The sequence below is a fragment of the Capsicum annuum genome, chromosome 7 (assembly GCF_002878395.1).
Source record: "Capsicum annuum cultivar UCD-10X-F1 chromosome 7, UCD10Xv1.1, whole genome shotgun sequence".
Lineage (NCBI taxonomy): Eukaryota > Viridiplantae > Streptophyta > Magnoliopsida > Solanales > Solanaceae > Capsicum > Capsicum annuum.
In genome coordinates this window covers 137257061-137267771 of record NC_061117.1, presented here as the reverse complement: position 1 = coordinate 137267771, position 10711 = coordinate 137257061, and the positions used below count along the sequence as shown (strand labels likewise).

Below are 10711 nucleotides of genomic sequence, written 5' to 3'. Positions count from 1 at the left end.
AACAACGTAAAATTTAATCCAAATTAAAGTGTATTATCACAGGGGAATCATATTTCTACAATGTTTGGTTATTTCAATTTGAATTGAAATAGAGCTATGAATTTAAAATTTTGATTTTTTATAGTTTGAATTTAAAATATAAAATTATATAAACTATATGACATAATATATCAAGTTTAAAATAAAAAAATAAAAAAATAAAAACTGCCAATAATAGAAAATTAAGAAAAATTGTTAAAACTATCAATATTAGTGTACGTATATTAATTATTTTCATCAAAATATAATCTTTTTATAAAAAAAAATCTAGACTAATTTATATTGCATGTTTGGATAGAGTGTGATATTAATTAATTAAAGGTTAAAAATTAAATTAGAAAACTCATTTAAATATTACGTGCAGAAATTACAGAAAAAGGGATAAATAATATAAAGATTATAATTTTAATTAACTTTTATTGAATAAAATAATATAAATAAATATAATTTAATATGTTAAATAATTTATAAAAGATTTAATTTTCACATTTTCTAATAATGTTTGTATATCCTGCGGATACAAATATTAGTATACATACTACCTCAACAATTGATAAAGTTTTTTATGAATACTTTTGGAGGAAATAAGTGCTTACATATTAAGAAATGCTAATTTTAAAGTAATAAAGTATCAAACATAAAAAATATATTTACAATTTTCAATGAGAAAAATAATTATACATATTTAAAAAAAGTTATGTTACCATTCAAAAACACCATATTGCAACAAGATAAAATACAACGTTGAATAGGTAAAAGAAGTTAGTTGATAAGTTTAAAATTATAAGTTGTCATGTAAATCGTCAATGGTTGAAGATTATCTTCTTTTTCTATTTAATTTTGTTATTTTAAATTTAATTTACTTGTATATATATGTTTGAAACGTATATGTAGGATCTTATAAAACTAAATTTGAATCGATCAATAGAATGATAAACACATCTAATTATACTAAAATTGACAAATATATTTGAGTCAAATAATAATTCTAAAAACAATTTGTGGGGATGAAGTTTGAATGAAATTTATTGAAGTTTAGGAAAAAATTGACATCATTAGTTAATTGATATAAATATAATCAAGTATTTATTTAAATTATATTTAAGATTTACAAAATGTAAAATTGAATTAAATCATACAATTAACACCTTTAATCATATTAGATTGATAAATATAATAATTTTTTAAGTTTTAATGAGACTTAACGAAGTTACATTTAAGTTCAATATAATTAGGTAATCAAGATTACTTTGATATAATCACATATTTATTATAATTATATTTGAAATTCACAAGTTAACATGTAGTAGTGAATCGAATCAAACAATTAACATATTCAATTACTCCACATTAGTAATATTACAATAAACTTCAGCTTGTCATAAAAATAATCATTAACTGCAAAATTAAACACAATAATAAATTTAAGGCTTAATTATTTCATCATGAAAAATAATTAGCTATTATTTAGTCATCTATTACAATGAATTTTTACTACTCAAAGAAAAAATATTCTTAACTTCAATAATTTATTTTAAATAACTTTTTTATGGATAAAAGCTCGCTATTGCTACAACAAGTTTCAGCACGTGTCAAATATTAAATATTAACCATGAAATTTTATTATAGTAAAAAATCTATGGCTATACCATTTAACTATTGCAACAATCTGTACTAATATGAAGGAAAAAAAAAGAAATTAGCCAGAAAGTTGTATTATAAATAATTTATTGTGGCTAAAAGGTTACTATTACTACATAAGTTTTAACTTGTAGCAAAAAGTAATAATTAGCTTAAATTTTATTTATAGTAGAAAAAACGTGGCTATATCATTGAACTATTGCCACAATTTTTATAACTTGAAGCCAAAAAAAATATTTAGCTACAATATCTTGTTTCAAATAGTTATTATGGCTAAAAGGTCATTATTGCTACAATAATTTTTATCGCGTGATAAAAAAACTTATGATTAGCTACCAAATTTTATTGTAGCAATAAAGTTGTAGCTATTTAAGCAACTATTATCACGATTGTTAGTAATTATAGAAAAAAAAATAAGAAATTGGCTTTGTCAGTTTAATTTTAGTGGCTAAGAAATTTTACGAATTTATAAATAGCTACAGAATTCAAATTTTTATGGCTATTACTAAGTAATAGCTACAATTTTTAAATTCATAGCTTAGATTTCGTAGCAATAGATATATTATGTTGTAGTGCCCATCAAAGGGGTATGACTGACCCACAAGAGTCATACCCTTCAATACAAGTGGTACCCTCTACTCCTACTCCAGTCTCAACCTTAGGATCATACACTGTCCATCATATGACTTATCCAACCAAGTCGTATCCAAAGTATACGATCTGTACCAGTCATTCATACCCCTAGCAGATTTAAATTCAAGAAAGATTTAGACACTGTCCACCATATGAGTCCATGGTACGACTTATACCCTGACTTACAGCTCACGGTGAGCCACTCATACTCTGATCCAACCTAAGTAACCAAGTCTAATATTAAGTTAAGGAACCAAATGATCTGTAACTGCCAATACTCATACCCCAAAGTCGTATCCATTCCAATAACCAAAATCTATCCCACCAACCAACACTGGTCAATATAAGACTAGTCTTTACCATTCATACCCCAATATACAGCTCGTACCTTTGAGTCATATTAGGTCTAGAGACCAGAATTCCAGGAAATTTTCTAAGGTCCAGAAACCATGGTATTTCTGATAAATAAAGGGATAGGGATTAAAATTGGAGATACAAAGATTATGGCCATGATAGATACATTTCTTCACCTGATCGGGCCAAGGTAAATTAGCAAATTTCATTAATTCAGTGAATAGTAAGAAAAAAATGTGTTTGCTCGTATCATTACAAAAAAAAATATTTAGCAATAAAATTTACCAACATATCACTTTTCATCACAATTTAGTGATGGATTAGTGACGAAAACATCAATTTTGTTGCAAACATGGAAAGTTTTTTTAGTTTATGATATAGCAATGGATCAGAGACGACTTTTTTTTCATCGCCAAATATTGGCAAAAAAATTTGGAGCCTTAATTTCGTGATAAATTTAGTAACAAATTATGTGTAATCATTTTAATTAATTTGTAGCAACGGATTAGCAATAGATATTTGCATCAGTATCATTTATAATATTTTTATAAATTTTATTTATTATTAGTGATGGAATAATCCGTCGCAAGTATTTATAATTATTAAAATTAGTATATGTTTATATTCTAAAAATATCTAGGGCGGCGTTCATTATAGTTTCACTCTACTTCATCTCTCTCTAAAATTTCCTCTCTCTAAAATGCTTGTTTGTATTTGATTCTAATCTATCAAATTTGTATGCCCATTTTGTAGCTTGAATTAGGTAGGAAATTAATTTTTCTTTCTCTCTATATATCATGTCTCTAAATTTTGTTCAAAGAAGCTAAGAAATTGAGTTTTTATTACTCAATTTTTTTTTAGAATTGAGTTTTTTTATGTTTTTCTCATATATCACTTTACCCCATTGTAAATCTATGATTTTTGTTGATTTTATTTACTTTCTATGGGGTCTACTACTTTACCCCTTCTGCATTTGTGATTTTTTGTATTCTTTTGGATCAGTGGACTGAATCTAGGGTTCATGCAAGCATTTTGGGTTAGGGTTCGTGCAAACATTTAGGGGCTAGGGTTCATGCAAACATTTGGGATTATTAATTTTTGTTATGAAAAGGGTTTTTAATTGCTAAACAAAATTTAGGGTCGAAAATGGCTCATTCTTGCATAGCCACAACTTTCTCAATTCTGATGGTACTAAATCTGTATAATTTCATAGAAGTTTTGATTTTTATTATTTTTGGGTTAATATCCGAAAAGTAAAGTGTTTTGAAAGTGAAAAATAGGTGAAAAAGAACTGTGAAAGTGTATTCTGGAGCTGACTGGAATTTAGCAAAACCATCACATTTAAGAATTTGTCCTATCAGGTAAAATATTCTTGGTAAATCTGAATTTTTTATGTTTTAGTGGGAGAAATTGGGTATTTTGATATTTATCCCGTTGGTTGTAAATAGATTATACAAAAACATTGATATTTGGTAATGGCTAAAAAAAACTGCGTCGATTGGGTCTTAATTTCCCAATGAGTGAATAATCTTGATTTTTTAAGCTCTATTTTGGCAACATGTTTGATAAAGGGGATATCTATCATTGGATTTGTCGTGCAACTATGAAAAATGTTCAAGAACTCGTGTTAAGTTTTCATGTGGTTGAGATGTTTGAGTGTCTCTTAATTAAAACAATGATAATAGTTGTAATTATGACTAGTCAGGTTATTGAGATAGTTTCATCATTTGTGAAATGTACTGAAAGGAGAGTCTCACTGTATGATGTATACTCTATTAATGGTCATCAGACATACCTTGTAACTATTATTTTACATGTTGCTTAAGCCAAGGGTCTCTCGAAAATAATTTATTGTAGAATTCAATCCTACATATTTTTTTGTTCTTTCATATCTATATGTATTAGTCATAGATTAATGCTACATGGGGTTATACTTGAGCTGCCTAATCATCTAATCTATAAAAAAATATCTCGGACAAAAACAAAAAACTAAGAGAAACATGTAGTGTTGATGAATTAAGCTAAAAACTATAGTGTACTGAATGAACTAGGCACAAATGTATAGTAATAATTAAATTAACCAACCTCAGCTTTTTTGCATTGAGGTGCAGTAGTTGTTGTTGTTGGTTAATGTGCACATGGCTGCTGGAATCATGTTAGATTCTTAAGGTTGTCATGTTACTCTAATCAGGTGTCTTTTTTCTAGCTCCCAAGGGTTTAGGACATTAAAATATTTCAAGGTTGTCATGTTATGTTCTATGCTTAGGTCACAACTTTGTTTTAGCATGCTAAAAGGTTTAATCATGTTGCTAATTCATTAGAAGTGTTTCATTATTGCATCTCTAGATATCTTAAGTTATTTAAGCTTTTAAGTGTTTGAAATTATTAGTTAGAATAACATTATAGTTTGTTAATTTATAGATTTTAGTGTTGTTTTTCTTAAGTTGTCCCAACATGCAAGGTGCAAAACTAGAACATTGGTTGCATTTAAGATTTTAGTTTGTTAAACCCAGGGGTGTGACATAGGGGTCAATAAAGTAAGTGAAAACCTTGGAGAGCAAGATTATATTCAATAGAGACAGAAGAGGGTAAGTTATTCTTTCCCATCTGTCTAAGGAAGATATCTCAATATTGATAAAAATAGCTACTTCATACATGTGTCAGTGGGTTAGCAGGTGTATGCTTGTGGAATAGTCAAGATGGGAATAAGCTAGTGTAGACACAACTAGAATAAAGAAACTAGAAACAAAATATACTATGGTTAATCATGAAGATTGCCTTGTTTTTTTCATCATATATTTTTTATTCTTTTGTTATTGAACCTAGACAAGTTGAACTAGCATGAAAATTTCTTGTAATATTGTCGTTCTATTAGTTTTCCTTCTGCTCATTATTTTTAACTGCTGAATAATCCTAAACCCTATGTTTGGTTGTTATTATAGTTCTGTTAGCCCTAGGAGAATGCATTTTAGCTAACAAGGATCCTTTAATAAATTTGGAATGCTCTCCAGTTCCTTTCCATCCCAAGTACTCACATTCAGCTATATATCACCCCTTCTGCCTCTATCTCATGGTTTGATGAATGATGTTTCAGTCAAAAAACAAATGGATGACCTTCTTTGTTGGCATTTAATTATCTTTCTCTTTGTAAAATTATTTTTTGGAGAGGTGGCTAAAGAAACTATCCATTTTGGATGAAGTTTGTAAAGATAAATACTAACACCAATATTTTCTTATGATGTAAAAATGTAACTGTGTATAGAAATTTTGACAGATGAATTAATGCTTTTTGATATGTAACACTTGGGATCTTATTCCAGAAAAGTATCTCTTATACCTTAGTCGTGTGTGATTCATATGGATAAGCTCAGCAGAAATGTTAATGAAAACCATTTGAAAGAAATATTTGGTATGTCCAGCACCTCTTTCTAATAACTCAATTTTTATTTTCCAGAATTGTAGAAATTCTAGTCTAACTATACGGAAGAACCTAACCAAAATGAAATTCGATATGGTATTTGGTATGCACGTACTGAAGAACGTAAAACTGAATGCTCACCACTAATTTGACCCATTATTATAAAGTTGTTACCATCCATAAAGGTCCAACCTTTTACTTATACATGTTATTTATTCCATTTACCTAGTCAGTTATATGTCATGCATCTTAGTCTAAGTCTGTTATGCAAGTTAATATGAGTTAAAGGAAGAGAAACTTTTTAAACTGTTATTTTGGAAGCCACGGTATACTTTCTATCCTCATGGCAACTGAGACATTTTCTCATTAATATGTTCTCCCAACAGTAGCTAGTGCAAACAAGTCAATCAACATACCTGTGTGGTGTGCTAGTTCCAATGAGTATATCAATCCATGTAAAATTAAATGAATGGGGATAAAAGAATGGAACAAAAATGCTTTGGAAGTAGAATTTCTAGGTTTACAAGAAATGGTTGTTTGGATGCCATTGGTTAGTTGATTTGGACGCACATGTACGGCAATTTGGTGTTGCTCTGTCCATCTCTTGATGGTTAATTTCTGTAACTCTTCCTTTTTGTAGGTAATTTTAGTGGAATTTTGCATGTGCAGTTGGCCATTGATCAAATTGTAAGTTAGCAAGTTCTATATCTTTAGACGATATACAACTTATGTGATTTTTTTTGCTTTTTCTTTATAGTATATAAATATGCTTGTTGCAGGTTAATCTTTCGAAAGGGTTTGCTTATGTTAAGTTCAAGACTAGAATTGATGCTGAGAAAGCCCAGGTATACATGGATGGTGTATGGTTTTCAGATTTGTAAATTCACTTGGTAACTGCATTCAATCATTTTTATTGCTGAAATGGGGGATAATTAATATGTTTCGTTGGTGATAATGCAGGCACAAATTGATGAAAAAGTAATCCATGCCAAGTTCACCCTGCCAGAGCGAAAGAAGGCTGCCTCACCTCCAAGGGTTGTTGCAACTTCCTTAGGAAGAGATGCTCCAAGAACTGATAATGCCCCCGTTGATGTGAAGAAATATGGAAAAAATGACAACAAGAGTGTTTGACATTAGTTTATTTTTGACAAAATACTTGAACTTGTGGGTGTTTAGACACAATTATGTGATTCATTTAGCTATCTATATATTTTGAACATTCTAATATAAGTAATTATTTATATGAATGTTGGTTAATTTAGTCATTCAATAATTTATGCAAATTAATAATTTTCTAACAAAATTATTAGCGACAAAAAATTAGTGACTAACTTTTGTCATTGCTACTAAAAAACTTTAGCGATGGATCGTTAAATATAAATTTGGTCACTAAAGACAGCTGCTCAGTCGACCAAACTATGTTGCGATAGATTAGCGATAAAATTTCCTGTCGTAAATTTAGCCACAAAAAAAATGAATTTTAGAAATAGCAACAGTATAGCAATGGAATATTCCATTGGTAACATCAACAAATGATAAGTTCATCATAAAGTGATCACAAGTTTTGGGACAAAATTTATTTTTTCGTCGCTAAGAGGCTAGCAACGAGCAATATATTAATAGACACAAATCCGTCGTTATTCCATCCCTATTTCTATTTAACGATAGATTTACATAGAATTGTGACCAAATGTGACTGTCGCTAAATGTTGTTTTTTTATAGCGTATCCTTATGGGGTTTGAAGGAAGTGACCAAATACTAAGGGAGATGAAGAGAGACTTTTCACAACTCAATGATCCTCAATTAATACAACTTGAAAAACAATTCGGTCAAATCTCTTCTTATTTAAATAGAAAGAAAATATAAGGCCTTTCTAGTGATACCCTAGTGAACCCAAAGAATGATGTCCATTGCATGAAAATCATCACTAGGAGTGGAAAAATATTGGAAAAGATATTATGAACCTTGATTAAGAACGTAATGAAAGGGGAGTTGGTAAGAGGAGCAGAATTGAAAAGTGAAATGATAAGGTTTCTACTCCCATTGAGCCTAATGTTGAAAGCACGAAGGAAGTAGCAGAAAGGGTTGAGAGTGATGAAATCCCACAAATGGATGATGCGAATGTTCCTAAATGGGATGAATCTTGGTCATTCAAGAACCAATGACCAATATGCATCCTTTTTTCCATAAAAGGGTCAAAAATAGAAAGACGACACTAAGTTCAAAAAGTTCTTTTCAAAGTTTATAAATTTGTCAATAAATATCCCCTTAGTTAATGCCTTGGTTTAAATACTCGGGTATACAAAAGTTATGAAAAATTTGGTGACAAAGAAGAGAATAGTGGATTTCAAAATGGTCGAAGTCTCCTATAGTTGTAGTGCCATTATGACTAGACATACAATTGTCAAGATGGAATACCCCGTTACTTTCACCATTCCATGCACTATTGGGGAATATGAATTTGTTAAGACATTGTGCGATCCAGGTGAAAGCATAAAATTGATGCCCTCTGAAATCTTCAAGAAATTAGGTTTAGGATCTCCAAAGCCTACCATTATGTGACTTCTTATGGCACATCATTCTATTAAACATCTAATGGGAATTATCTACAATGTTCTTGTTCGGGTTGATAAATTTCTATTTCCCACTGATTTTATGATACTAGATTAGGAGATAGTTTATGAAGTCACGATCATACTTAGGAGATTATTCATTGCTACCAAAAGGGCATTGGTTATTGTAGAATATGGCGAGCTAAATTTCAGGTAAACAGTGAGGAGGTAACATTTAATGTGTGCAAGTCTATGAACAAATTGAAGGACTTACAAGTGATCTTCGGGATGATATGATTGATTATATAGTGGTCAACGCTACAGAGGTGGAATTCATTAGTGATCCACTAGAAGGATTGTTGTGGAACTATAATAGTGATGACATTGAAAAATTTGATGAGGTTGTTTCTTCTTAGAAGGGTCTTGGTTCTCACACCAAGAATCTATGCAAGCTAGATCTTGATTTAAAGAATAGAGAAAGTCCTCCCACAAAACCTTTAATTATAAAGCCACCACAATTTAAGCTTAAACCTCCACCATTGTACCTATAATATGTCTTTTGGGGGGAAGGTAACACCTTACCCATTATTATTTCTGGAAATTTGATGCCATGTCAAGTGGAAGCATTGAAATTGGTGGTAAGAAAATATCTTCAGGCCACTGGTTAGACCATAGAGGATATTATTGGGACTGTACCTAATATTTGTACTCATAAGATAAATTTAGAGCTCGATCACAAATCAAGTGTTGAGAATCAATAGAGATTGAACCCTCAGAGGTTGTGAAAAAAGAGATAACCAAGTGGTAAGATACAAACATTGTATCTATCTTGGATAGCACATTGGTAAGATCAGTTAAATATGTTCTAAAAAAAAGGTATTATGATGGACCCAAACAAGAATAATGATCTTATAACCATCTGTCCAGTCACGGGTTAGAGAGTGTGTATTGATTATTGAAAGTAAAATTCATGGACGGAGAAAGATCACTTCCCTGTGTATTCATGGATCAAATGCTTGATACAATAGTGGGAAGGGGTTGGTATTAGTTTCTCTATGTATATTTGGGATATAATCAAATTATAGCCCCTGAAGACTAAGAAAAACTACTTTCACATGTCCCTATGGAACATTTTTCTTTAAGTTCATGCCTTTTGGGCTATGTGATGCTCTCACTACTTTTTAACGTTGTATGTGTTCTATATTTTTTAACACAGTAAAGGACTTAATAAAGGTATTTAGGGATAATTTAATAGTTTTTGGTGATACATTTGAGGGTTTTCTTGAATATTTGGAGAAAGTACTTGAAAGGTGTATGGCAAATAATGTTGTATTTAATTGGGAGAAATGCCACTTTATGATATAGGAATGGATTGTTCTTGGACATAAAATTTTGGGTAAAGGAATCCAAGTTGATCAAGAAAAAGTGGAGGTCTTTCCAATTTACCCCCTCCGATATCTATCAAGAGTGTGAGAAGCTTCCTTGACCATGCGGGTTTTTATAGGAGGTTCATCAAAGACTTCTCAAAAATTGCCCATACATTGTGAAATATTCTTGAGAAGGAAGCAAAATTTGAGTTTGATGGGGAGCGAGTGAGGGTATTCAAGTGCCTCAAAGAAATGCTTGTCTCGACTCCCATTATTGTGGCTCCTAGTTGATCACAACCTTTAACTCATGTATGATGCAAGTGGGTTTGCACTAGGTGCGTTGTTAGGGAAATGAAAGGATAAAATATTACATCTGATCTACTATGCTATCAAGTCATTGAATGAGGCACAAGAAAATGACATAGATAAAGAGCAGTAGCTGCTAGCCATAGTCTATGTGTTTGAGAAATTTTGAGCCTATTTTTTGGGCACAAAAGTCATTGTGCACACTAATCATGCAGCCTTTCAATTTTTGATGACCAAGAAAAAAGCAAAACTTCTACTGATTAGGTGGATCTTATTTCTCCAGGAATTTGATTTTAAAGTTAAAGATTAAAAGGGATGCAAAAATCCAGTAACAAACCACCTATCATGCCTTGAGTCATACGATGAAAAGTATGGTGAGATTGAAATTGATGATACATTT

At 30.5% G+C, this 10711-nt stretch overlaps 1 long non-coding RNA gene across 1 annotated transcript; it reads left to right on the top strand.

Annotated features, from left to right (window-relative positions):
- Positions 1–6665: 6665 nt before the first annotated feature.
- On the top strand, positions 6666–7244 carry LOC107877123. Its single transcript, XR_001676173.2, has 3 exons — positions 6666–6772; positions 6865–6930; positions 7046–7244. It is a non-coding gene; the product is annotated as an uncharacterized LOC107877123 (long non-coding RNA).
- Positions 7245–10711: the final 3467 nt, after the last annotated feature.